Genomic DNA, 27,814 nt, shown 5'->3' on the forward strand with positions numbered 1-27,814 from the left:
ACTGGCTGTAAGTATTGCAGCTATATGCGAGGTGTGTTTTGTGGCTTTTACTGTGAGTGATGTGGGTGTTTGGACTGTGTGTGATATATGGAAAGGTGTGAATGATGCTTGTGACTCTGTGAATACCTGTGAGAGATATGTTTGGATAACTGTGAGTGATCTGTGTTGCAATGCAGAACTCCTTTATGAACAGCAGTGGGCAACTGACAAGTAAACAAATGTAAGCAGGGTTAGGACGAGCACAATGGGAGTTACTAATGTGAAATTTACACACCCAAGTGGCTATTGTCACAATGTCCCTGTCTGTAGGTTGCACTGCCGTCAAGTCCACCGTCCTGCATTCCCGTCACCCAGGTTGGGGAACAGATGACTACTGTAGCAGTGGGATGCATATTTGGTAGACCCCTTTCCTTTTGTTTATTTGAGAGGGTATCTGTGAGTTACGTGTGTTGCTGTGTGTGGATATCAATGATGGATGTGTATGGATAACTGTGATTTATGTGTGTTGCTTTCTGCGGCTATGTTTGGGTAGCTGTCAGGGCTACCCAGACATTTTATGACAAAGGAATACACTTTAAAAATTAGCAAATGCAACATTTTCTATGAATTAAAAAATAAATAAATAACAAGACACTCAGATGCGCAAGAGATTGCAATCAGTAATATAGGTATTCATTCGCAGATACCCAGCCTCACAGTTGCTGTCTGCTGGTGATGCTGGTATCACATCACTAGGGGAGGACTGAAAGCCATCTATGAGCACCACCAGCCCTGAAAACCCTCTGCAAAAATCTCTGCATGAATGGGAGGAAGCAGAAACAGCCTCTCCTGTTTCTGAAAGCACCTGGAGGAAAGAAGATGGGGAAACAAGCAGCTGGCCCTGGTACTTGTTGTCCCTCTAAAATTAAGGCAGGTAAAGGCGAGGCTGTGGCCTGCATTACAGTATGTTGCTGGACTGAGGTTGATGAAGAATGAATTGTTTTACCTATGCAATGCTTAGTGAATATTCCCATAGACATACAGAGCTATACATAATATATATTATGTTACAGGATGGCAGTCGCATGTCCTGCTTTCTACTTCTGTATTTCTTACTAGCTATACTATACTATATACAGGGCTTGACAGATTGAATGGTTAGTAAGCCTGGGTATAATACAAGATACTCATGCTTTTAAAAGGGTTAAACTCGCTTTCTTTAAGCATACTATATTTTTTCTGTTGAGAGCCTGCCACTAGTTTCCACTATCTTGTATAAACATCCTGCCCTTGGAAAACATAACATTCTTTCTAACCACCTGCAAATTTTTATTAGGTTACTAAATCAAAGATTTTATAACAAGACACGGAGGCTCATATTGCATATCCCTTTCTTTACTGTCCACCAATAGCAGCAAAGAATACAAATAGAATAAAAAAATAATAATGAACATACAGTAACATAGGCCCCTCCCCGCTCAGCTCCCAGTATAATAGGCAGCACTTCCCTTCCATTTCCCTCTTTCTTTGCTGCTCCGATACAAAGATAAGTACATGTTACATCTTCTCTCTGATTACTTGTTTATTACCTGCTATTGATATTATTATTGATATCCTTGCATTACACTGTATAGGTTTATCTGTTATTGATTCTTTTATTGTCTACTATTTTATTTATTAGAGATTTTTTATTATTTGTTTTCTCTGCTTGTTTGATGCTACACATCTGTATGTTTTTTCTGTGTACCCAGGGTCCAGACCTCCCTTGTTATATATTTTGTTTATTACCTCTTTTCAATTGACCCTGTCCTTATGACTTTCCTTGTGCCTTTCCTTATGGTTTTCCTTCTCCGTCTTGCTGTTACCTCTCCCTGTCCCTTGGCGCCCTTTTGCGCCCGTACTCTGCTGTGTTCGGCTGTTTTTCGTGAACGAATGAAGCCCATTCGGCTGATTCGTCACAAACACATGCTGTTCACTTTTTCCCGGCAAACAGCACCATTCACCTGTTTGCCGCGTTCGACTAATTTTTGCACGAACTACTCGTTCGTCTGTTTTTTCCACTCTTCCTTATATTAGTCTATCTATTTCCATCAATTTGTTTCTTTTCTACCGAATGTTTGGTTCTTTAACTTAGCAAATTTTCACTATATTTCTCTGCGAATCTCGCGAGATTGCCGGCGGCCATTTTCTGACTTCCTGTCTTCCTCCCTACCTTGTGTGTGCGTGTGCCACTGGTCTGGGCCCTGGTGAGATCGCTCTTATGCCTATTGCTTTCAGTTTTGGGTGACTAGCCCATACTATTCTTATATCTAATTAGGGATTAGGTCCTGTTTATTCTCCATTATGCCTAAACCCAGACTACCTTCCAGACAGGCTAGATGGCCACTGTTCCTTTCACTTTTTTACTACCTCATTACTTTGTAATGGCAATTTGATAATGAGTCAGCTCCAGAACAGGTGACATCTCCTATTATTGCACCAGAGTGTACTACTGTCCTCTCACTGTCTTCTCCACTGCTTGGCACCATACTGGAGGCCCAGCCTCAGGCGCCCAGTGGTAAACCGTTTAAACCGTGTGATAAACTGTTTGTTCACCTATGTGAAAGCGTTAATATCATGAAAGTGTTCCATGACAATATAACTTCTGGACACCCGGGCATCAATTAGTCCACTGCCGCGATCACTAGATCATTTTGGTGGGATTCACTCAGGAAAGATGTAAAGGAGTATGTGCAGGCATGTTCTGTGTGTGCAGTTTCTAAGGTGCACTTCCTTGTGGCCTGTTGCAGCCTCTCCCTGTTCCTGAGATTCCATGGTCCCACTTATCCATGGACTTTATTGTTGAGCTTCCTAGCTCTGCTGGGTTCACTACTATTCTCATGGTTGTAGACTGATTTTCTAAGATGACTCACTTCATTCCTCTCAAGAAGTTGCCATCTATGCAAGAATTGGTCCTAATTTTCATACGTGAAATTGTTCGTTTGCATGGCATCCCTCACAATATTGTGTCTGATAGGGGCTCTCAGTTTGTGTCCAGGTTCTGGAGGGCGTTCAGTAAACAATTGGGGATTGGTCTCTCCTTCTCCTCCTCCTACCATCCACAGACCAATGGTACAGCTGAGAGGGCTAACCAGTCATTAGAAGTTTATTTGCATTGTTTTATTAATAGCACACAGGACAATTGGTCCGAACTACTCACGTGGGCCGAGTTCACTAGAAACAATGCTGTTCATGACTCCTCTGGGCACTTTTTATGTGTCCTTACTCAAACCTCTTGTCTGCAATAGATATACTGTTCCTTGTGTTCCTCCTCCTCCGGTGGTGGTGGGTGGTCAGGAGGAGTATGAGGTATCTTCTATTGTGGATTCTAGGTTTTCTTGGGGCACTTTACAGTACTTGGTTGTTTGGAAAGGTTACGGTTCTGCTGATCGTTCTTGGGTTTCAGCTCCTGACCTGCATGCGGGCCGTAAAATCCGCGCTTTTCACGTCAAATTTCTCTCAAGCCTGGTCCTGCCCGCCCGGTGGGCGTTCTTCAGGTAGGGGGTAATGTCACGTATTCATCCGCTTATAAAATGTGGTTAATGACATTTACTGTCCACACAGGAAAAGTCGTGCCGAGCAGCAACCTAATCCACAGAAGGGTTAATGCTGAGCAGCAATTATGCAAATGAAAACCTGGTAACTGACTTTGAGGTCAAAGGCCAGATCTAGAGGAGGGCTATTTAGGCCCAGTTCTCATCCTGCTCAGTGCCCTGTCGTGGTTTCCCTTGTGGTTGTCCGAGAGCGCGTTCCTGTTAATAGTTTTTTCCTTGGTTTTTGACTTTGGCTTTGTTTATTGACTTCTCTATATTCTGGTATCCTGACTCCTGGCTTTCCTCATCACTGCGTCCCTTTCTGTGTTCCCTGACCTCGGCTAGTATTTTGACTATTCTATGTATGTTAAATCCGGCCATTCTAAGGACCGGTAATACGTTACTTATTTGTCATCCGTGCTATATAGTTCTACGTGCTGGATCATACAGTAATCCTGACACCCTCCTCAACCAATCTGCTTCTCACTCCGGGATCACAGATTGATCGACGAAGAACTCTCCACCCTCCTTGTCAAAGGGGCTATGGAACGGGCACCTCTCAACCTCGCAGATGTCATAAGCAACATTTTCCTGGTGGAAAAGAAGGGCGGTCAAATGAGGCCTGTCATAAATCTGCGTCCCCTCAATGCCATGGTTCGGTACCGCCATTTCAAGATGGAGGGTATTCACCTGCTACGAGATCTTCTCCTACACAGAGACTGGCTAGCAAAACTAGATCTCAAAGACGCATACCTGACTGTACCAATTGCGGTGACATCCCGAGACCTCCTGCGCTTCCACTGGCGGCACAGGATTTGGCGATTTACCTGCCTGCCCTTTGGCTTCTCCTCAGCACCGTGGTGCTTCATGAAACTGCTGCGACCTACGATGGCTTGGTTGCACAGTCGGGGGGTTCGTCTAATCATATACCTAGACGACATCCTTCTCATGGCTCAGGAGTGCTCCACTCTCCTTACACACCTACGGTTGGCCATAAACCTCCTTTCTCGCTTGGGATTCATTATCAACTGGGAAAAGTCATGCCTGACCCCCGCCACTCGCATGGAATTCCTAGGGTTCCTTGTGGACTCGGGGGAGGCGACGCTGAGCCTGCCAATGACAAAGATTCAATCCATCCACAAAGAGCTTCGCAGAGCCCTCATCTGGCCCCAGCTCACCTTGCGACAGCTTGCACAGCTCATCGGCCTACTGGCCTCATCTATACAGGCAGTATTTCCGGGCCCGCTCCACTACCGAGCGCTGCAGCGCCTGAAAATACCACACCTAAGGGCCAGTGCATCCTACGCGGATCTGGTGTCCCTGGACAGCGAAACGAAGGATGAATTACGATGGTGGATCCTCAACCTGTCCGCTTGGAACGGCAAAGCGATCTTCGGCTTGCTGCCAGAATTCACCATCGACTCCGATGCAAGCCTCCATGGCTGGGGGGCCCATTGTGAGCGGGTTTCCGCTGGTCGGAATGCGAATCCCGGCTACACATCAACGCTCCTCAGGGTCCCAGTCCTGCCGGGCTCTGGAGAGAGGAAGGGGTTAAAATCTTACCTTTCTCCAGCGCCGGGCGGGGAGCTTACCTCCTCCTCTCCTCCTTCCTAGCAACGTCATCGGCTGAATGCGCATGCGCGGCAGGAGCCGCCCGCGCATTCAGCCAGTTCATTGGAAAGCACTTACAATGCTTTCCTATGGACGCTGGCGTCTTCTCACTGTGATTTTCAATTTGTCAATGAGATAGCCACTAGAGGCTCTAGAGGCTGGATTAACCCTCAGTGTAAACATAGCAGTTTCTCTGAAACTGCTATGTTTATAAAAAATAGGGTTAACCCTAGCTGGACCAGGTACCCAGACCACTTCATTAAAACTTAAGGACCAAACTTCTGGAATAAAAGGGAATCATGCCATGTCAGACATGTCATGTGTCCTTAAGGGGTTAAGCTGAAGTGGTCTGGGTGCCTATAGTGGTCCTTTAAGTTTCTGCTTACCTTTGCTGATGAGACATATATGACTTCCATTTTGTTGAATGAACTGTGTAAAGTGTAAAGATGCAGCCACATACACACCAGATAATTGATTTATGTATATTGATATTGCTTTGTATTGAAACGTTTAACAAGTCTCTTACATTACAAATTATAGTTAAATGTGCATAAAAAGTACACAATACATATATATAAATATACAAATATTGTACATTTTAGTTCTTCAACAAAACTTTTCAGAAAGCTGGAATTATGTATTTTCTCTGAAGGTCGTCTAGCCTCAATTTCATAAAGTGGAGCCTCGGGTATATCATTGAAGGAAATGACCCAGTAAAGCTCTCCTTCCCTTAAGCAAAATATACTTCTGCTAAATGGAAAGTTTAAAAAGCAAACATTTCGCTAGTACCGAGCTTATTTCTGCTGCTTAATCTCCCAGTAAACTGTGTGGCATTTTTCTTCCGATTGCTATTTGTGTTCAGTAGACTAACCCAACACTATACTTTTGCTTTATCACCAGCTGCCTGATTCAATTCCCCATCAACAGCTCTATGTGATTACTGGCGTGTACACATATATTCACTTCAATTTCCTTATCCCCTTCACATTGAGATGTATAGTTTGCTGCAGCTATGCAGGTACTTTTCACAGTACAGTACACTGATAAACATAATATATAGAAGAGATGAAAACCATCAGGAAAGCTCTATAAGCATCACAGTCGTTACATGGGATCGTTATGCCAACCTATTTCAAACGTTGGCCTGATTGTATCCCACTGAATTGTAGTTATAGATAAGCATGCCAATTAGATACATCGGTTGATTATAGGCCTTATTTTTTCCAAACTAATTGTCCATTAAATTAATTCCTGGCTTACAATATGCTTGTATTTGTATTTCTAAACAAAACATCCATATATACTGATATGACTATTCAGGGTTTAAAGGTCGATGTTTAATTGGGCAACTCAGTAGTAATTCATACGAATTTTTACCAATTAGTGGGTGGTCCGAATTTCATAACTCTGAAGCACCATATGGACGTATCATGAATAAACAACCGATGCAATGGAAAGCAGATAAGTTTGTTTCATGATTTAGGGTTACATCAGTGGTACCAGAATGACAGAATGAAGAAAAGGCTGGGGGGGGGGGGAGGGGTTGCAAATAAGCTGCTTTGGTTGCCACGGTGGGCAAGGCATGTGCTCAGTGATGTGGGCTACATCTCCTGTCCAAGGAAGAAGTGGGAAAAAAGATTCTTAGGAAATAGTCACTAAATGTTGATTTTATCCCAGTTTAAGTGAGAAGTGACCAACAGAGAGAAAACAGGAGGCTCAGTATATAAAAGAAAAAATAATAATAATAATAATAATAATATATATATATATATATATATATATATATATATATAATACACTGAACAAAATTGTGAACGCAACACTTTTGCTTTTGCCCCCATTTTTCATGAGCTGAACTCAAAGATCTAAGACTTTTTCTATGTACACAAAGGGCATATTTCTCTCAAATATTGCTCACAAATATGTCTAAATTTGTGTTAGTGAGCAGTTCTCCTTTGCCGAGATAATCCATCCACCTCACAGGTGTAGCATATCAAGATGCTGATTAGACAGCATGATTATTGCAAAGGTGTGCCTTTGGCTGGCCACAATAAAAAGCCACTCTAAAATGTGCAGTTTTATCACACAGCACAATGCCACAGATTTTGCAAGTTTTGAGGGAGCGTGCAATTGGCATGCTGACTGCAGGAATGTTCACCAGGAATGTTCACCAGAGCTGTTGCCCGTGAATCAAATGTTCATTTTTCATTTATCTACCATAAGCCGTCTCCAAATGTGTTTCAGAGAATTTGTCAGTACATCCAACCGGCCTTACAACCGCAGACCACGTGTAACCACACCAGCCCAGGACCTCCACATCAAGCATCTTCACCTCCAAGATTATCTGAGACCAGCCACCTGGACAGCTGCTGCAACAATCAGTTTGCATAACCAAAGAATTTCTGCACAAACTGTCATCTGCGTGCTCGTCATCCTCATCGGGGTCTCGACCTGACTGCGGTTCATTGTTGTAACAGACTTGAGTTGGCAAATACTCACATTCGATGTAAGGTGATAAGGTGATAAGGTGATACATACATAATCTGAGTCGAATTGCTGCAGCATAGTACAATATGGAATTAATATATGGTTTGATATACATATGCTTTTTCTGAAAAATGAAAAGGCTATGGGGCCAAATACAATTTTGGTTGTACAACAGGCAAAAAAGTCTGCAGTATACACGGGCCAAATATTCTACATTTATTTTTAACCTCAGACGCTTCTTTCTAGACAATAACCTTGAGGTCTGTTATTCCTATACAAACATAAATACTGTTCAGGTTTCATTTTTTATGGAACTATGGATTGCAGGAATGGTTTTATATATATTTTATTATTTTTATATAATTTTATAATATATATAAAACCATTCCTGCCACACAACACATAACCACTGGCTAGAGTTCTAAGAGTTCAAGAGGGTACATGGTAAATTCAGTGTGGAAATTCTGCCATTGGCTTGTTATATAACACATGAAAACACCATCCTTGCTTCCCTTAGGGGTTTCAAATTTCCTGTTGGGCAACATCTTGGACTGTAGCAGAAAGAACATATTGCAATGGAACCTTAGCATTATAACTACAGGCTGACATAGAGCTCAACATATTGTTTTACATCAGTCTCTCATGCTTCTGTGATTTTCTTAACTCCTTACTTTAGTGTTGTGTATCTCTTTACTGTCTTGAAGCAAAAGTTTATATAAGCGATATTGCTTAAAGATCAAAATTTTGAATCAATTAAATTGTGAGAAATAACAAGCGCAAAATGCAATTAGTGATGACATAGAAAAAGTTAATTTAAAAGTTATCAAAGGTTAAAGACAAAATTTACGAAACAACTAACAGATTTTGATGGGTTTATTCACTATTTAGGGAATTGCAAATTTTAGGCTGTATTACCTGAGCAGAAACGTACATGAAGTTTTGTTTTTTTGTTTAGCTATTTTGCCCTAACTTTTTATTTTTGCTAGTGAATAAACCTCTATTGATAATAAAAAGATTATTTAACAATAAAATACTTAGCGCATAGTATGACTGAGCTTCACTCTACACATAGAATTTTAATTCAAACCTAAATCCTAGAAATGTCTTCAGCGTAATTTAGTTTGGGGATTAGAGACACACATTGGTATGAAGGAGAGATACAAGGGGTTTGGGTATGATCTGTTTTATTGTAAAAAAATATTGTTAATAAGTCTGATGTTCATATAGATACATAAAATAGTTACCTAACTGGGGTAGGATAACAACTTACAGCAATGGAAGGGTGTTAGATCACAGGAAAAGGTTTGTAAATTAGGTTACTTCTTGTGTCCCTCTGACAAGGTGTTTACTTACCTTATCCCATCGCAGATGTCCCTCAGCACTGGGTCGATGCTCAGCCTCCTCCTCCGCCCCGCGGGCGCTAATGTGCATTCGTGGCAAGTGCCATGGGTGCATTAGACCTCCCTATAGGAAAGCATTGAATCAATGCTTTACTATGGGGAAAATCTGATGCTGGATGTCATCATGCAGAGCGTGAGGATGTCCAGCGGTTTATACTGGACCAAAGGTCCTTTCGATCCAGGAAGTACTAAATGCAAAAGGGACACTGCACCCAAACCACTTCAATTAGCTTAAGTGGTCTGAGTGCCTATAGTGTACCTTTGGGGGGAAACTGGGAAGTCAGATATTCAAGGTAACAGATGGTCCTTTGAGGTATTTCTGGAACAGAGGAATTATGATGATTTAACTTTTATCTCTGCAATATCTATCTATGCAAGAATTTCTATCTCTTTAATAGCGGAGCTGGTGCAAGAGGTTTTTTGCCACGCTGCCTTTCACAAGGTTGGCCAAAAGTTAGATCTGTTGTACAACTGCCATAATGCTTTGCCATCTGGGAATCTACATCACTTGCCATCCTTACACGGTTGAGCAGTGTTTGTATATTTTGCATGTTTTTGTATAAAGTATGTGTGCGTGAATGTAGGGGTAAAAGAAAAAGAGGCTGAAATAAAGCCAATATCTGGTACACTAATGGACGGGGGGTAACCAAATGAAAACTAGTAAATAAACAAAGGATGTGTACCAGGAGGGACTGGGATAGATAAGATATACTATGATGAAGATAACAGATCACTGCAGAATGTCATAAGACAGGGAGCAATGAGAAAAAATAGAAAGAAGAAATTAAATAAATACATTTTATTGGATAATATAGTATAAATAATAAAAAAAATGGGCTTGTGTACAAAAACGTGGATAACGTGATATGTATTGGGAAGTTAGACCAATACCGTTAGTATAAATCTAACTCTGGTGTGGTGTAGCATTCACGGATTCCCTAGGGCTGTAGAGGTAAAAGAGGTACGCACAAACAGATTCTAATCTAAAGACCATGTCAGTGTAAGGGCGTCAGATAGCCTGTGGTGAACTCTCAGTCATAATAGTTGTGGTAGCAGGATTTGTGTATGCATTTATTTAGCAATCCTCTACCTAGTTGTTTGTGACTAATCTTTCAACTTTCTACTTTGATAAAAATCATACACAAAATACAGTGCTTATGTGATAACATATTCTGGTATTAAATTCCATATCTTTATTGTTCTTAGTGTAAACTATTTTCTATCCTGCTATCCGTGAATGTATTTTTCATTGTGTCTCAATGGATCACCTTAAACAGCCAATTGGCCAGCCAAATGACACCATATGATCAAGATTTCTATGCTTATTTCAAACTTTAAATTCAAGATTTCTGACCTGACCGTTATGTGTAATGGGAGCTGAAGAATATAATGAATATTTTTTAATTCTTTCTTTCCTTTTTTTTAATAGAAAACTACGTATTAAGCAGCTGGCATTTAGTCAAGGACTGTCTCCCAGCAGCCCGCTATCTACATTGATTATTTAGCTAGAATATTCTGATGCTCTGCCAGTACTAACCCCTACAGCGTATTATTTAATAAACAAAGTATTGGTTAAAAGATGCACACTGAGCTTATATTTTGCTTGTATTTAATATATGTTTACAAAAATGTAGGATGATATTTTTATCTTTGGTGTAGCAGAAAAAGAGAGTGAGAAAGATGGATCATTATTTTTAGTACAATTTTCTAAAATATCACTTTATTCAGGCAAAGTTATTGGACAATTATTGCTGAACAAAGCAGTAAAGTTTCTGTTTGAGATGCTGCTGTTGGCAGTTCTTCCTGTGTCATCTAAGAATAATGAGCGGTGTTGACTTATTGGCAAAACATCTAGAGAGCACATGAAACTTATGTGCAACTTAAATTTTGTTTCCTGAACTATAACTGACACCTTTTTCTTGTGTTATTTGACCTTTATAACACTTGTGTTATAGCTGCCATGATAGTGAAAAATGTTAGAATTAACAAACTTGAAGCCCGTCTGCAAAAACTGTGTAAAAACGTACGCAAAAAAAAATAAAAATTTACAAGTTTACTGCTCTTATTTATAAAACATTAGCATATTCAGAAATGCTATACAATGCTTTAACTAAAATGTATATGATGACAAATGTTGGCAAATGGGGTAAATAGGTGATGAGGGATCTGCTAAAAATAAAAATAATTAAACATGTTTTTTGAATTCTGCTTTATTCATAAAAGCTATAGGATAATATATACACTTTGTGATTCTCCAGTTATTTCAATTGGCAGGTCAGGCTCTCAAATCTTGTAATGCACGTACTGTTGTTACATCATTCCCAGACAGACTGGTGGGATCCATCGATCTTATGGGTTATCAAAACTGATGATATCCACTGTCTCCTGGGCAGCAGCATGACTCCCAATTAACTTGTACAAGTAAGAACATGCATACAGGGCCGGCCTTAGGCCTTTAGGCGCCCTGTGTGAAAAATCCTGACAGCGCCCTCCCCCCCCCATCTTCATCCATGTATAGTGTGTGTGTGTGTGTGTGTGTAAGCCCCGCCCACCCGCAAATGTGTGTTTTGGGATAGTCGGCTACCCGGGTGGTGAAAAATGAAATCCTCCACACGGGTAGCAGGTGCACACAGTTCACTTCCGGCCATGTTTCAGCTGTGTCAGCTGCCAGGGCTCCCCTGTTTCCATGACGCCCCCGCCATCTTCATCCATGTATAGTGTGTGTGTGTGTGTGTGTATAGGGGTGTAGTGTTTGTATAGGGAACAGTCATACACACAGTTAGTAATACACACACACTTGCAGTCACACACAGTTACAGTCACACACACACACAGGCAGACAGTCACACACACACACACACACAGACTGGCAGACAGTCTCTCTCTCACACACACACACACACACACACACAGTTACAGTTTCACACACAGGCAGGCAGTCTCACACACACACACACACATAGTTACAGTTTCACACACAGGCAGACTTTCTCACACGCACACAGTCTCACACACACAGTTACAGTTTCACACACAGGCAGACAGTCACACACACACACACACACACAGTTACAGTCATACACCGTCACAGACACACACACACAGTTGCAGTCATGCACAATTACAGACACGCACAGTTAGTCATACACAGTTACAGTCATACACACACACACACACAGCTACAGACACACACACAGTTACACACACACAGTTACAGACACACACAGTTACAGTCATACATACGTACAGACACACACACACACACACAGTTAGTTAGTCATACACAGTTACAGACATGCACACACAGTTACAGACACACACACAGTTACAGACACACACACAGTTACAGACACACACAGTTACATACACACACACAGTTACAGCACACACACACACACACAGTTACAGACACACACACAGTTACAGTCATACACAGTTACAGACACACACACCCAAATGGAAGGTTACCTCTCTCTATAATGGTCAGTAATTGTAAGTGGAGGCAGATGCAGCTCCTGGAGTTGTTGGAGAAGCAGGTACTCCTTCCTGCTTCCCTTTTCCCGTGCAGCACCAACACCGGCTTCTGGGCGTACTTAGCTCCGCCTCTGCTGCCATTTATAGCCCCACCTCTGTGTAAGATCCGCCCACCACACGGTAAGCCCCGCCCACCCGCACATGTGTGTTTTGGGATAGTCGGCTACCCGGGTGGTGAAAAATTAAATCCTCCACCCGGATAGCAGGTGCACACAGTTCCCATCCGGCCATGTGTGAGCTGTGTAGGCTGCCAGGGCGCCCCTGTTGCCATGGCGCCCTGTGCGGCCGCACAGCTCGCGCACCCCTAAGGCTGGCCCTGTATGCATATCCCAATGCTGCCCAAACAAAAACAATTAATTAAATAGTATCTATCACTCTTTCTCTTTCAGAAACATTACTTGGCTAAAGAGAGACTAGTGTTGAGAGGAGAATTACCTAGGACGTTGATAAGCTTTGTTAGAAATTACATTTTAGGAAAATCTTGGAGGACTGAGGACTAAATGAAAGCCTGAAGCACCAATATAAAGCGTTGTATAGGAATAGTGCTGCATTTGAGAAGTGTTTTTGTTTTTTAAATTCTTTATTTATTTATTCTGGTAATGCTTATAAACACATGGGATTGACATGGCAACACAGGTAAGGCATTACCAATACAGGGTTATACAGAGTGTACAAATGTCCAGAGAAAGACCCTGTCATACAAGTTTTGTTTCGTAACAACAGGCTCGTGTTCAATTTATTACATTGTTCTAAAAACAATCCTGACTATTAGATGGTTGTTTGTCTACATTACTTATGGCTATACTTCTGGGCATTGCGCCGCCTGGAGTAGGTCTGGAGACCCACATAACAATAGCATAGTGTAGTATTAATGTATGGGATCCCGTTCAATGTAATACCATTTAAGACACCGGGTTATTTGCAAAAGTTCCCAGCACTGGGCTGGATTAAAGGAGCTTAGTGAAAAGAAGGAAAGTGAGTAAGAAAAGAAAGGGCAAGATAAAAGCAGGTGGTTTACCTATGTGATGTGTAACGGTGAAGTTGGTGAGTGGCAGTGTCGCTGGGTGTCCCTTTGGGTTCAACTGGTTTGCAGACGGAGGAGGGAGAAGGGGCATATCCCACACACCCTTCTCCTCCCACCGTAAGTCTATTGCATCTGGGTCTGCATTCACGAGGATATAGCTTGGCATCCCAACCATTCCTCCCATTTGTCCGAGGCAGCTATCTTTTTATTTGATCTGTTGGAGCTCAAATGTGCCATCCTTTCATACCGACCATTAAGAGATACCTGTTGCACCACCTCCCCTTTAGTGGGAGCTTTTGATGATTTTCAACCTCTAGATAACAGTAGGTTTGCAGCTACCAATATATGAAATGTCAGGGCCCCTGTTTGGTTTGTAAGGTCATCTGGGAATATGAACAGGAGAAAGACATCCACTGACCTATTTATTGGTTTGAGTATAACTTCTGAGATCAGAGCGGCTATTACCAAGCATTCCCACTTGATGTGTAAAATGGATCTCTTCTCTGTGGTGCACCTCCAGCATTTGTCGGATGCATTTGAGAACATGTGGGCTAATCTCGTCTGTACTAAATACCATCTGGATCTTCCTGATTATTTCTACATGTAAGTTACACCTAGTAAATGGTTTGTGGATCTTAAAGGCTCTTGACCAAGTGGCATCTCATATCTCATATCCCAAATCTTTTCCCCATTCCTTTGTGTACCTAGGGATGGGATGTTTGTCATCCCACAGCAGTGTGTCATAGCACAAACTGATATAATTTTCCTTTTTGGTATTATGTTCATGCAGATTTTCTGACATGTTTTGCACTTTGGGCAGGGTGGGGGATCATGTCTGTTTTATTTTTTTCAATTTGGTTTTTAATTGTAAGTATTGTAAATAACCCATTTGGGGTATGCCATGTGTAGATCTCTCCTTCACACCTCATGTTCAGTCTATCGCCAAATTCTGTTGCTTCCCTCTCAAAAACATTGCGCGCATCCGACCCTACTTAATGCCAGATGCGACTAAGGTGCTGGTCCATTCCACTGTCCTTTCTCACCTTGACTACTGTAATCCGCTTCTCAGTGGTCTCAAGTGCTCCCAACTTGAGCCGTTACAGTCCATAATGAATGCGGCGGCGAGGCTCATCTTCCTGTCCGTCCGCACATCCCACTCCTCACCCCTCTGTCAGTCCCTATATTGGCTTCCTGTAAGATATAGGGCTCAATTTAAAATTCTAGTTCTTGCTTTCAAATCTCTACATAATGCTGCTCCCACCTATCTATCTTCCCTAATACACAAGTATGTCCTGTCTAGGCCCTTACGCTCTGCTGAAGACTTACGTCCATCTTCTGTCCGTACTCCCACCTCTGATGCTCGCCTTCAAGATTTCACAAGGGCTGCACCGTTCCTGTGGAACTCACTTCCCTACTCTGTTAGATGCTCACCCAGTCTACACTCCTTCAAAAAAATCATTAAAAACCCACTTCTTCATAAAAGTGTACCAATTAAACTGTTAATAGCTCCCGACTGATTCCTCTCTCGCAACTGTCATTAGTCTAATACTAACCTTACCTTTTGTGTCACTTTACCCCACTCCCTCTAGCATGTAAGCTCATTGAGCAGGGCCCTCAACCCCTCTGTTCCTGTGTCTTCAACTTGTCTGGTTACAACTACATGTTCGTCCTCCGACTGTAAAGCGCTGCGGACTTTGTTGGCGCTATATAGATAATAACATAGTAATAATAATAATGTGGGAGTAAGGCGTCAAGTCCTCTCCATTCCAGATTTGGTGAAGACATTTTAGTCCCCTACTTTCCTATCCCCTGCTGTCAAATGTAGGAATAAAATGCCGTGGAGTGGCCAGTGACACCGGACTCCAGGATGAGAATTAATCTTTGTGGTCATCCCACACCTTTAACATCACAGATGTAGTGGGTAGTATGTTTTGCATTTTTGGACATAAGGCTTTTGGTACCCAAAATAAGTAAAAGATCCCTTCTGTCAAGGACCAATGGGATTCAATATCCACCCATTGGGGTTTAGTCTTGGCGTCTTGTGCCCTGATGGCATGGTTGAGAATCGTAGCTGTGTAGTAAGCGTGTATGTCATATCTACCCACTCCCCACTTCCTAGTCGCTGTGGACCTTGGAATGCAAGATTTTCGGTGGCCGGTAATGAATCTGTCAATGTGTTGTTGTAGTTAGATAAAATGGGATTTTGGGACATCTACAGGCAGGGAGCAAAACAAATACTGGAGTTTGGGGAGTAGCATTATTTTGAAAGCAGCAATTCGGCCCAGCCATGATATGAATTTATCCTTCTATCTATCCATACATGAGCAAATTTATGAGGCTAATTTAAAGTAGTTGGATGTCATCTAGATTTTTAGTTATTCTTATTCCCAGGTAAACTATGTGATTGTCTCTCCAGTCGAAGTCGTGATGTGTTTTGAGGCGTTGTACCGTAGTGTGATTGCTATTTCCTGATCTAATGTGTTTTATACCCCACCTCCTATAGACTGTAAGCTTGTTTGAGCAGGATCCTCTTCAACCTATCGTTCCTGTAAGTTTTTCTTGTAATTATCCTATTTATAGTTAAATCCCACCTCTCATAATATTGTAAAGCACCACGGAATCTGTTGGCACTATGTAAATGGTGATAATAATAATAAGTGGCATTGCTTGTGTTTTGGTCGTGTTTGGCTTGAAAACTTGCTGTATTCTCTCAAAATGTCTGTCCATCCTAGAAAAAGCAAACCCTGTTGTATACAATTAATTTTGGACAGGACCATGGTTAGGAAGTCTTTCTAGTTGTCGTTAGGGACATATATATACGTTAGCTATTGTGTAAGTGACCTAGTGTATTAGAGCTATTATAATTAAGTAGCGGCCTGTCGCGTCTGCTACTTTTTTAATTAAGGAAAATGATAGTTGGTTGCTAAATAGGGTAGACACTCCTTTGGATTTCGCATATGAGGTTGCAAGAAATTAATAAGGGAATTGTTTAATTGCCAGCATATTCCCTAGCGCTTTACAATATTATCAAAGGGGGAGATTTAACAATAAATGAGACAATTACAAATCTTACATGAACAATAGGTTAAAGAGGGCCCTGGTCAAACAAGCTTACAGTCTATAGGAGGTTGAAACATTTCTGATACCAAAGATATAATGTCGTGTTTGGGATCAGTTCATGGAAAGGGCAAATGATCCATTCTCAAGTATGCTAACAGAGTCAATGTCCCTTCACCAAAGTGCAAATTTTTGATCATTGGTCTCATTCGCAGCTCTGTGTTAAATCCATGGAAGATCATGTTTCTCAAAAGGCTGGATGGAAGTGTGGGCCTTTCTTTACTCTTTACAGTCATTTCCAGGCTTACAGTCTCATTGTTCATTTTACCATCTAGCCCATCAGACTGCGTGACTTATATGTGTTGTTGCCCTTTTTTAGATAGGATGGGTAACATTGCACTAAAGCAGTGCCTTAGAATTACTGAGAATAAAGTTAAATACAACTGTCCGCCTAGAGAGACATGTTGAGAGAAAAGAAGATTGGTGGAGACAGTACTCTTGTATTAACTTTGTGGCTCCAGGCTTCACTCTTATTTTAGCGCCTTATTTGCTTCCATTCGGAGGCAATGGTTGCAATTCTTGCGGCGCAGTAAGAGCAGTCGCTGGTTGTATGTCCCACCATCTCAGAAGCTGGAGGCCGTCTTCCAAGTTTAGTACAGGGGTTGTCAGTCCGTTACGTGTGATTAGTAGCCGGGTAGGGAATCCCCAACTGTACAGGATTTGATGCCTTCTCAGAGCACTTGTCACAGGGTTGAAGAGTCTCCTCACAGTGAATGTAGCTGGAGAGATATCCACAAATATTTGAATGTCTTTGTAGGCTTCAGCCAGAGTTTTGGCATTTCTGCTGGCCCTTAGTATTTCTTCTTTAATGTGTTGGTAGTGGGCTTGAAGCAGCATGTCTCTAGATCCGGATGCCGACGCTGCACATGCTTTTACCATTCTGTGGATGCAATCTAAAAGGAACATCTTGGCAGGTATGTCGGGGCAAAGATTTTGAAATAGGCCCGTTGCGAATGCCTGTAGGTCCCCCACAGATGTGGACTCCGGTATCCATCTGAACCTCAAATTGTTCCTGTGGGAATGGTCCTCCAGATCTGCCAATTTGGAGTCGTGGGAGGCCAGGTGTGACTCCAGTTGTTGGATTCTTGCCACAAGGGAGTTGTGTGTGGTTGCTTGGTCTTCCACCCTTGTTTCCAAGTGCGAGGTCCTGTCCCCAATGTCATGTATTTAATTTTTCAACTCTGATATAGATTTTTGGAATTTTGTCAGAGGTTGCTTGGATTGAGAATCCAGCATCTTTTGTAAAACTGATGGTGTCATCTGGCCTTCTCCACCTTGTGAGGGAGGCAAAAGTGAGTAGGAATCCTGACTCTCTCCAGACTCATGATCGCCATCTTAGAGGCCTTCAGGGAGGGTTGGCGGTTTCTGCTGATGTTTCGCCATGAAGAAGGAGGCTCTGTCACCCATATCCTTGTTTTTGTGATGGGACATCTTTTCCTGTATTTCATTGCCATTTTCATTGGGGTCAAGCTGGGCACACTTTATTTGAACACCGTGCATAGAGTTCCAGTCTCACGCGGCCATCTCGTTCGGCATTTGGCTTCGCCTCCCCCACTTGAGTTTTTTTAAGGAAAAGTTAGACATGCAGATGTGAACAAAACACTGTCTATGTTGTGTGATTGAAAAAGCAGTATTTAATAATATGGAAGAAATATGTTTTGTGGGGAGGAGTTATTGAGAGCTATGCATATTACAATCAGTGTAATTAATTAAGGCAGGCTTTTAGCAGGGTTACTAGTTTTTCAAGTAGCCTCCTCTTTTCCTCATTCCCCAGAACCAGCAGCAACAAAAACTGGAGGGTGCTGTTGACTTGCCCTACTTCTCCCTCTAGATTTATTAGATTTATTACTGAATGTAATGAAGATTTCCATTTTTCACTTAATAAACGTCAGTTAAATTTTATTTTCAAATTCTCTTTCACATCAGAGTTTGATTAGCTACAAATATTAAGTATATAACTATATTTACCAAATGGTACTATAGGCCTACCAAGTTACATGTCATAGATCCTGGGCCGCCATCAGGGGGTGACAACCATGACGGGCCCCACTTGTAGTGGCGGAACTGCTGCCGGTGCAGTAGCATTGGGGCCTGCACTCTGATGCGGCTCATTGGGTGACCCACGCACTTAGGGCCACCCGATGGGCCCTATATCTTCAGGAGCCTGGTCAGCTCTGTGGCCGTGTAAAAATGCAGCCGCAGCGCAAGTGCTGCTGGGAGGAAGTGACAGTCAGTCACTTCCTCCCAGCTCACTCCCCGTGGGAGAAGAGCCAGCGTGAAGGCCTTGAAGAGGGAGAGCCACGTCGACTCCCATCAGCCCCAGTCACCCTCCTGCAAAGAAAAGGTAAGAAACAGGAGGGTGGCTGAAAAATGAGCTGTGTGTGTCATTGTGTATGTCTGCCAGTATGTATGCCTGTATGTCAGTATGCATGTATGTCAGTGCATGTGTATGTCTGTCTGTATGACAGCATGTATGTCTGTATGTCAGTACGGGTGATACTCGAAAAATTAGAATATCGTGCAAAAGTTCATTTTTTTTCAGTAATGCAACGTAAAAGGGGAAACTAATATATGAGATAGACGCATTACATGCAAAGCAAGATAGTTCAAGCTGTGATTTGTCATAAGTGCGATGATTATGGCTGTCACTATGTATGCCTGTGTGTCTGTATATGTGTGTATGTCTCAGTATGTGTGTGTCAGTATATATGCCTATTTGCGGTTATGTGTGTTGCAGTATGTGTGTCTGTTAGTATGTATATTTGTGTGTGTGTATCTGTGTCCTTTTGTATCAGTGTGTGTGTTTGTGTCTGTGTGTGTATCCCTATGGGTGGGATTTGGAGGTGGTCACTGTGAGCGGGCTTGGAGGCGGGTCCCCATGGACCCAGACCCTGAGCTGAGTTAGGGGCCCCAAAATTTCTGATGGTTGCCCTGTGCTACCCAATGGGTGATTACTATCTTAGATAGATGTGTAAGTCCATGGGTAATCTGGGCCATTAAGGGGTACAACGCCCATGGCAAACACAGTCTTTAATAGTCTTTAATATTTCGAACTGCAGTTTTTCTACTTTCCGTGAGATGTTTTGTGCCATGGGCAATACAATGTCCTAGGAAAATAACTTTTTCTACACATGCTTGCAATTTCGCTTTTGTCGCTTTGCAGCCTGTCTTTGCCTGGAATATCAGCAAGGAGAGAGTGTTTACAATACAAGTTTCCATATTATCGCAACATAGGAGTAGGCTTGGTGGACTACCCTCTTCCTCTCATTAACCTATAGGTCTTACTGGGGCTGATGGGGAACCATGTGAAGTCCCACTGCATAATATTACTGGAAAGAGAGGTTTTGATTTCTGTAAAAGGAAAATTTCCTGGTCTTTAGGGACCAAAGGAGTCCTTGCATTATCCTGGTAAAGGGGTGGGTTTACAAGATTTTTCCCAGGATCTTGCCTACTCTGGGACCATAGAGTTCCAAAACATTGATAATATGGTATACATTTTCTGGTGGTTTCTCTACAACCACATTTAATTAATTCAACTGCAGTATCATGCCATTTTTTGGCAACTTCAACTAAGTCATTATCTTCTAACCAACCTCTGTAATTTGCCATAAATTCGATCCATATATGTGGGTCTAGAGTGCCCTCTGAGGGCATGCCAATTTTCTTAAGTAACCTCTTAATATTCTTAATTGCTCCTTGTCCTTTGTGATGCTTGACAATTGTCAAAGCCGCAAATCCCCCTTAAGTGCTTTGAGAGCTACCCATCTTAGAACTTGTAAGGGTTCATTACTTCCTTACACAAGACAAACTGCACAAAAACAGTGTATAAGACACTAAGGACCACTGCAGTGGAATTTTTACAGTCTTGTCTTTGTTACTCTATACACAGATCAGGAGATCTGCCCTTGGAGGATTCTTACTCGAATTATAAAACAAATGACAAGGCAAACAATAAAAATAACTTAAAACCCACAGATATATTCCACTATCTCAAGATTCCTTTCACAAGTCATAACACAGCATCCACCTGAATATAACCATAATACCACAGAAAACAAGTTCTTTAGATCAGATGTTTTTAAGTCATTCCTTACCCAGACAGGCCAGTAGGACATGGATCTGAGAGTGAAATTGATAAAGCTAGAAATAAAGTTTCCCTTACCTTGCTGCATCTGATTTCGCTGTCAGAGGGACATCCACCTGAACGCTAGTGTCCAAGTCTTTCAACCGTCAGATCCCGGGGTCACGGCACCAAATTGCCATAGATCCAAATGTTGATCTTTTTTTTATTCAGAGGAAGCCCAAATTATTATTATTTCAAGTGCACTTGGATAAGCGTTAATTAGACACCAGCCACGTGTTGGTTATCAAAATAAGCCTCTGTCGTTTATTCTTCAGTTGGGTTCTTCAGCCAATCAGTAACTCCCCATACATAAAAAAATAAAACATTTTTATAAAAAGGGAACTAGAAATCGGCTTAGAGCATCAGCTAACCACTCTAGTCAATTAGCGGCACCCTTGCTTGGTGTCAATCTGCACTTCCTGAAACTCAGTTTCAGAAGCCGAATGCTACTGGGTGACACGGAGATCTTGTGCTTGAGTCAGCATTTGGTGTTAAACCATGTGAGAGCAGTTTAACCCCTTTTAGGAAAGAGAGCACCCAGGAGCCCCTTGGCATCATACCATCTTCATTTAGAGGAAGTTGTTATGGTGACTATAGTGTCAGGAGTACAAACATATATTTCTTACACTATAGTTATAAAAACGCGATTTAGGATTCTTTTACCCCTCCCCCCTTGTTAAAAAGGTGTTTATACTTATCTTATTCCAGTGCCGCACCGGTCTTGCTGCGGCTTGCCCTGCTTTGCCTTCTTGGCTAATGGGTATCGCATTTTTTTATTTCCAAAATCTGGGCACCTTGGTTATATACAAAAAATTTGCTTATAAATCAGTCTGCGTAAATAAGACACACTGTTCTTGTTCTAAATTAGATTTTAGTTACATAAATTGTTATTAGTTTCTGTTAATTTCTGTTACCAATCTATGTTTTTCATTTCCTGTTATTGTGTTATCTTGTAACAATACTTCAATATTATTGAAACTGTGAAATGCCATGAAGGCACCACATGCATATGTCTTTAACCCCTTAAGGACACATGACGTGTGTGACACGTCATGATTCCCTTTTATTCCAGAAGTTTGGTCCTTAAGGGGTTAAAAAAAAAAAAAAACTAAATAAGGAGTAATTTTTTTTTTTTTGTTATTGATAGGTCACCTAAAATAACAGGCCCTCTATGGCCACACACCCAATAACCCCCATACATTTGAAGTGTCCCTATTTGTCCATTTGAGATGTTGTGAAGTATGGGATTGCTTATTTTAACAGCAAAAGGTGCATTTCCAAAAAATTAGATATGTTGTGTAGAAAAAAACATGGTCTAGCTGACCTTCCTAAAAATCAAAGTTGTTTACTTATTGATTAGCCTCTTGTTGTTTTCAGCCAGTGAGAATGCAATTTAAATTATGGAAAGTAACCAGGCTGTGCACAAACAAGAAATATACAATTGACAGTTTCATATTCGCAATAAAATGCAGACTTTTTTTTAACAGTTAAATTAAAAAAGTAAATTTTTATAAATTGTCATTATTTTTTTAACTTTGTCAAATGTACTTTTCATATTTATTGGGCTTAAAAACTTAAATTGATTACTATCTCTTTAGTATATGGGTTGTGAAATGGGACCAATTTACTGTTGCACTGATGTATATGATAACATAAATTTCTGACATATGTTTGCTATTATAATACCCAATCTGTATTCCCCGAAGTGCTGTGGACCACCTGCTGTTCTGTTATGTTTGGAACATAAAGTCATTGTCCGTTCACTGGCTTTTAATTGCGCGAGGAGAAGAAAACATATTAAAGTGGAAGCAGGTAATTGGTAAAGCCGACACTTCTTAAGAAAAGTGAATGATGATATTGATTGGGTCACTGAAGCTGGATTGTCTTCCTTTGTCAAAATGACAACATAATAGCTTCTGAAGGCATTTAACGTTAATCTTTATAAAATTGACTTATTGCATTATTATATATTATGTAACTGAAAAAATAATGAGTTTTAGAAAAGGTGATTCTTTCATATGAGATTGCAACAGCCACATATTAAAGTAATTGTGCCACAAATATATTAATGAGTATTTTATAAAGATTAAATGTTTAAAAGAAATTCTAACTCAGTCAAAAGAAATATCATAAGACAAAGTAAGGACTAAGTTTTATCAGTTCCCACAGCTGTTGCTAGAGATTGTTTTGAGAATAAGGCATAGTCTCAGGTATCATAAAAAAACGATCTAGCAGTTTAGTTGTTAAAGGGTCACTGTAGGCAGTATAACCATTTCATCTAATTTAATTGTATATAGTGCCTGGAGTCCCCTGGCACTGTCCCTACATATGTTGTTAAACAGTTTTCAAGAAGCTGAACACTAAATAAGGGTCCATAGCCACCCTAAGCCCCTGCCCATACCAGTAACAGGTACTAGGATAGTCTGATAACTTCCAATCACAGCTGCTCATTACTGCTCAAGCTAATGATTCCTCATTACCTCAAAGAGGACCCTCATTTAGCATTAGAACATTGAAAATTATTTCATTCTGAATTGAAGTACAACTCCTTGGGGCTCCAGAATATATATATATATATATATATATATATATATATATATATATATATATATATATATATATATATATACATTTTTAGACTTGTACCTGCCCTGCATACGTTTTGTATTACTTGTGTAGAGCGGGCCTTGGTGCAATGTCATCATCAATATATTGCTGGATTGTTAGTCTTCCTATCCCTCCCACCCGGGTCCCCCCGTTTCTATGTATTTCTTAATGTAGGTTTCTTGTCTATCCACTCTGTACATTTAATCTTGGAGAGAACGAGAGCCTCTTATATCCTGTATGTTTTCAATGTTTAGTTATTCTCTTTGTCTGTGTGCCCGGTTCAGGGTTGTATTTCTCCCTTTTTTTCCCCCTTCTCTCTTTTTTTCCCTTCGCCTCCTCTCCCTTCCTCTGATCTTTTGTTGCCCCTTGATAGAGGGCGAAGGAAGGAAAGATGAATCAGAAAGAGAAGAGTCAGGTCACTGTGTGGATGTAACAGTTTACCAGGAGTTGGAGCCCAGTTGCAGGAGATGGCACAGGGAGGAGGCAAAAACCAAAAGCGCAGTACAGATTAAGGGGAAATCCAAAGGCAGGGTCAGACGAGAGGCAGATGTCAGGGCTGGCAGCAGAGAAACGTAGTCGGTAAAGCAGGCAGAGGTCAGCGTCCAGGAAATCAGTCAGCAGAGTAGCAAAGATCCGTCAGGAAAATCCAAACAAACAAAATGGTCTCAGGAGCAGCTGTTCCAAATTGGTAAGGGGCTGCAGGTGGATCAGCACTGATCCATCCAAGCAAGGAGTCAGGAAGCAGAATAATGCAGCCAGATACTGAAGCCTATTTGGTGGATAGCATGGTACAGAACCCAACTGGGATGCTGGAGCTGTGAGTTCAAACCCAGCCAGGTCCTTAACCCCTTAAGGACATGTGACATGTCTTGATTCCCTTTTATTGCAGAAGTTTGGTCCTTAAGGGGTTAAAGGGGTGCCCACGACGTGCTGTCTGCAGGGCTCTGAGTGCAGCATGACAGTGGAACACCGAAGGACTAGTATATCATCTAGTTTATTTATCCATGTATCCCAGTCTTCTAATTGCTTATATATGTTTCCCAAGTTTACTAGGATACCCCTGCCATGTTGCTTGTTTTATCAGTTCATTAATATTTGGAATTGTCTCTGTTTTCCAGTTTCTTGCTAGAAGTAATTTGGCAGCCGTGATTATTTGTAAAGACAACATTGATGTTTTTTTTGTCATTTCTGGCCAGGGCAAATTTAGTAAAACCACTTCAGACTTACAAGGTAGTTTTATTTTGATTACTTTACCATCTATTTGATAGTTTAACCCCTTAAGGACACATGTCATATTCCAGAAGTTTGGTCCTTAAGGGGTTAAATTGGGTTTCTAAAAGATTTAGACAGTGTACATTTGTATTTAGTTTATTTAAGGAATGTATCCATTGTTCTTCTTCTATGGTACTTGTAGCTCTTTTTCCTATTTATTAATCAATGCTATCGGTTTGTCATGTCTCCATCTATATACAACTTTAGCACATTTTCCATTAGGTTTTTATAGTTCTTTATTTCAAATTTATGGTATCCTTCTCCTTATTTATAAAGAGGTGTTCTGCTAAAAAGTCCTTCATAATTTGGTTGAAAGGTTTAAGGTTATATTCCTCCATTATGTTTTTAAATTCCTTTACAATTGTCGTGGATCAAATCAAGTGTTTGATAATTTTGTATATCTGCCCCTGTCCAAATTGTAAAATTAAATGTGTGCACACTTCCCAAAGTAATTTCAACCAGACACAAGTTTCAGGTTAATGAAAAACTTGAGGAAAGTTTAATCCAGGAGGCTGGTATGCCCCTTATAAAGCAAGAATACATCATATGCATAATTATAGATAACAGAGAAAATACATCAATAATTGGTTAGGTGTTAAGTGGTTCATCTAATGTACAACCTACCGGGTGTGATGTCACTGTCATCATGGGATTCTCCTCCACATTCCAGTGCCATCTTGTTAATTGAGGTGGTTAGTCGATGGGAGGGGTAACTCCCTAGCGGTAGTGATGTCCCGAACGGTTCGCTGGCAAATAGTTCCTCGCGAACACCACGTGTTCGCGTTCGCCGCGGATGGCGAACATATGCGATGTTCGGTCCGCCCCCTATTCGTCATCATTGAGTAAACTTTGACCCTGTACCTCACAGTCAGCAGACACATTCCAGCCAATCAGCAGCAGACCCTCCCTCCCAGACCCTCCCACCTCCTAGACAGCATACAATTTAAATTAATTCTGAAGCTGCATTAATATTTTTTTTTTTTTGTGGTCTTTCAGCCAAATTTACTAATACTAAGTAAAAATTACTTAGTATTAGTAAACCGTGCCCCTACTCGCAATACCGCGAGTAGGTGCATGTCTATTAAACAGTGCTCACTGTTAAAAAAAAAAGCGGGGAGGCGGGGCTTGCAGCGGAGCAGAGCGGTCGCACTCACTGAGAGCTCCCCGACACGAACCGCAAACAAAACGTTTACTAAGGCGATTCTCGACGTCCACCCGGGCTCAAACCCCCACTCCCGACCCGGGATCAGCCATGGGACGCAAACATAAAAAAACCCGAGCGGATAAAGACCCGACTACCCATGATATCGGTGAACTTTTCCGGCGCTCGCACAAGTCCGCATGGGACAAGATGGCGGCGGGAGAGGATGGATACTCACTCTCATCCGATGACTTCTCCATAGACCCCAGAGAAGGTATGGCACAAGCTCCTCCACCTAACTCCAAGCCCTCACATACCCCTGCAGAGGACCCTGTCACGGCCACAATACTTAAGAGCATGCTGGCAGAGCTCAGAACCAACCTAGCAGCAGACATGGCCGGTATAAAAGAGGCAATGGAGGGGGTCACGACTAGGGTCCTGAAGCTTGAGGCCTCAACCACCTCCCAAGAAGCTAGGATAGCGTCCCTGGAACAGGTACTAAATGAAGTGCAATCACAACACAGCATTTCAAACAACAGGATAAACACCCTTGAGGACCAAAGAAGGCGCTATAATCTCAAGATCCGAGGCACCCCGGACTCAATAGGCCAGACGGACGTGCCGCACTTCGTCAGGCGCCTGCTGGCCGATTTACTGCCACCCAAACAGGCAAAAGCAGTGCGACTAGACGGTTTGTTCAGACTGCCGAAGCCCGCAACGGCGCCAGCCACGGCACACACCGACCTAATTATCCGTTTTCAAAACCTGCAGGACAGAGCCCAGCTGCTGGCGGCCGCAAGGGGGAAAACCCCTCTGACATTTGAGGGAGCCACGCTGTCCCTCTTTCAGGACCTAACTAAAAGCACCATAGGGTGGCGTAAGTCCATGCAGCCACTCTTACAACACCTCAGGAGAAAGAACATACAGTATAAATGGGGGACGCCGAACATGGTCACTTTCACCCATCTGGATACCACGTATCGAGCTCGGAGCTACCCTGAACTGGACTCTCAACTGCGCACAGCAGGCCTACTGTCACCTCCACGCGACGAAAACTCGGACCTTGCCCGACTGGATCTAGCCACTGTGACGGACTTTGTCCCAAGAGCACCCACCCGACCGCCGCACAAGTGAAAGATACCCTGAGGGACACTGTAACAATCCCCCAAGATATGGCCTCCTGCCCAAGATGAACCCGCTCTACTTCATTGAGAACTTACACATGGGCACCACCCAAGTTCCTCCTCCCTAAAGAATTATTTTGTTAAACAGAGTTGACTTTTTCTAGCACACCAATAACCCATATAGGTTTCCCCGATGCAGGTTTTCCGCATAGACAGCGACACTCGCACCCTACACCAGGGGCACACACAATCACAACCAGGCTCACAAATAACCACATCTGCATTTCACTTACCTCCATACACAAACATGGAAGACACGGCTCAAGCATATCCATGGCGACAGGTCAATGTCTACTCCTAAAAGTTGAAGCTTGATGCATTACAGGTGTCTTTTCAGGTTCCTCATACTAGTTTGTGTTTAGCATGACATGCAACCACTCACTCATGGCTTGGGCAGCCAAATAGAGATATCTAACCACATTATTAGACAGCCTAACAAGAGCCTACTGTAATCAAGAAAGTACATATCTACTGCCTCTTCATGCACTAATGCTGTCGTTAAATGTATAACATAGACAGGTAGTACTTACCAGATTTAAGCCCGTTAGTGATGCACACTGTCACACTAAAGGTACTCATTGTTGGTTAATTTTTGAATGCCACTTCAGGTACCGACCGGAGGAAATCTACCTCGATTGCATAGCTTAAAGTACAATCCAAGTTATTAAGCTTAATGATCTTACATGTCTTCTCTCTAGGATGAACTCTCTCACTCTGATGGAATAACTGTTTAAATAAGCTTGGAAATTATGTTAGCACTCAG

Source organism: Pelobates fuscus, chromosome 4 (assembly GCF_036172605.1).
Source record: "Pelobates fuscus isolate aPelFus1 chromosome 4, aPelFus1.pri, whole genome shotgun sequence".
Lineage (NCBI taxonomy): Eukaryota > Metazoa > Chordata > Amphibia > Anura > Pelobatidae > Pelobates > Pelobates fuscus.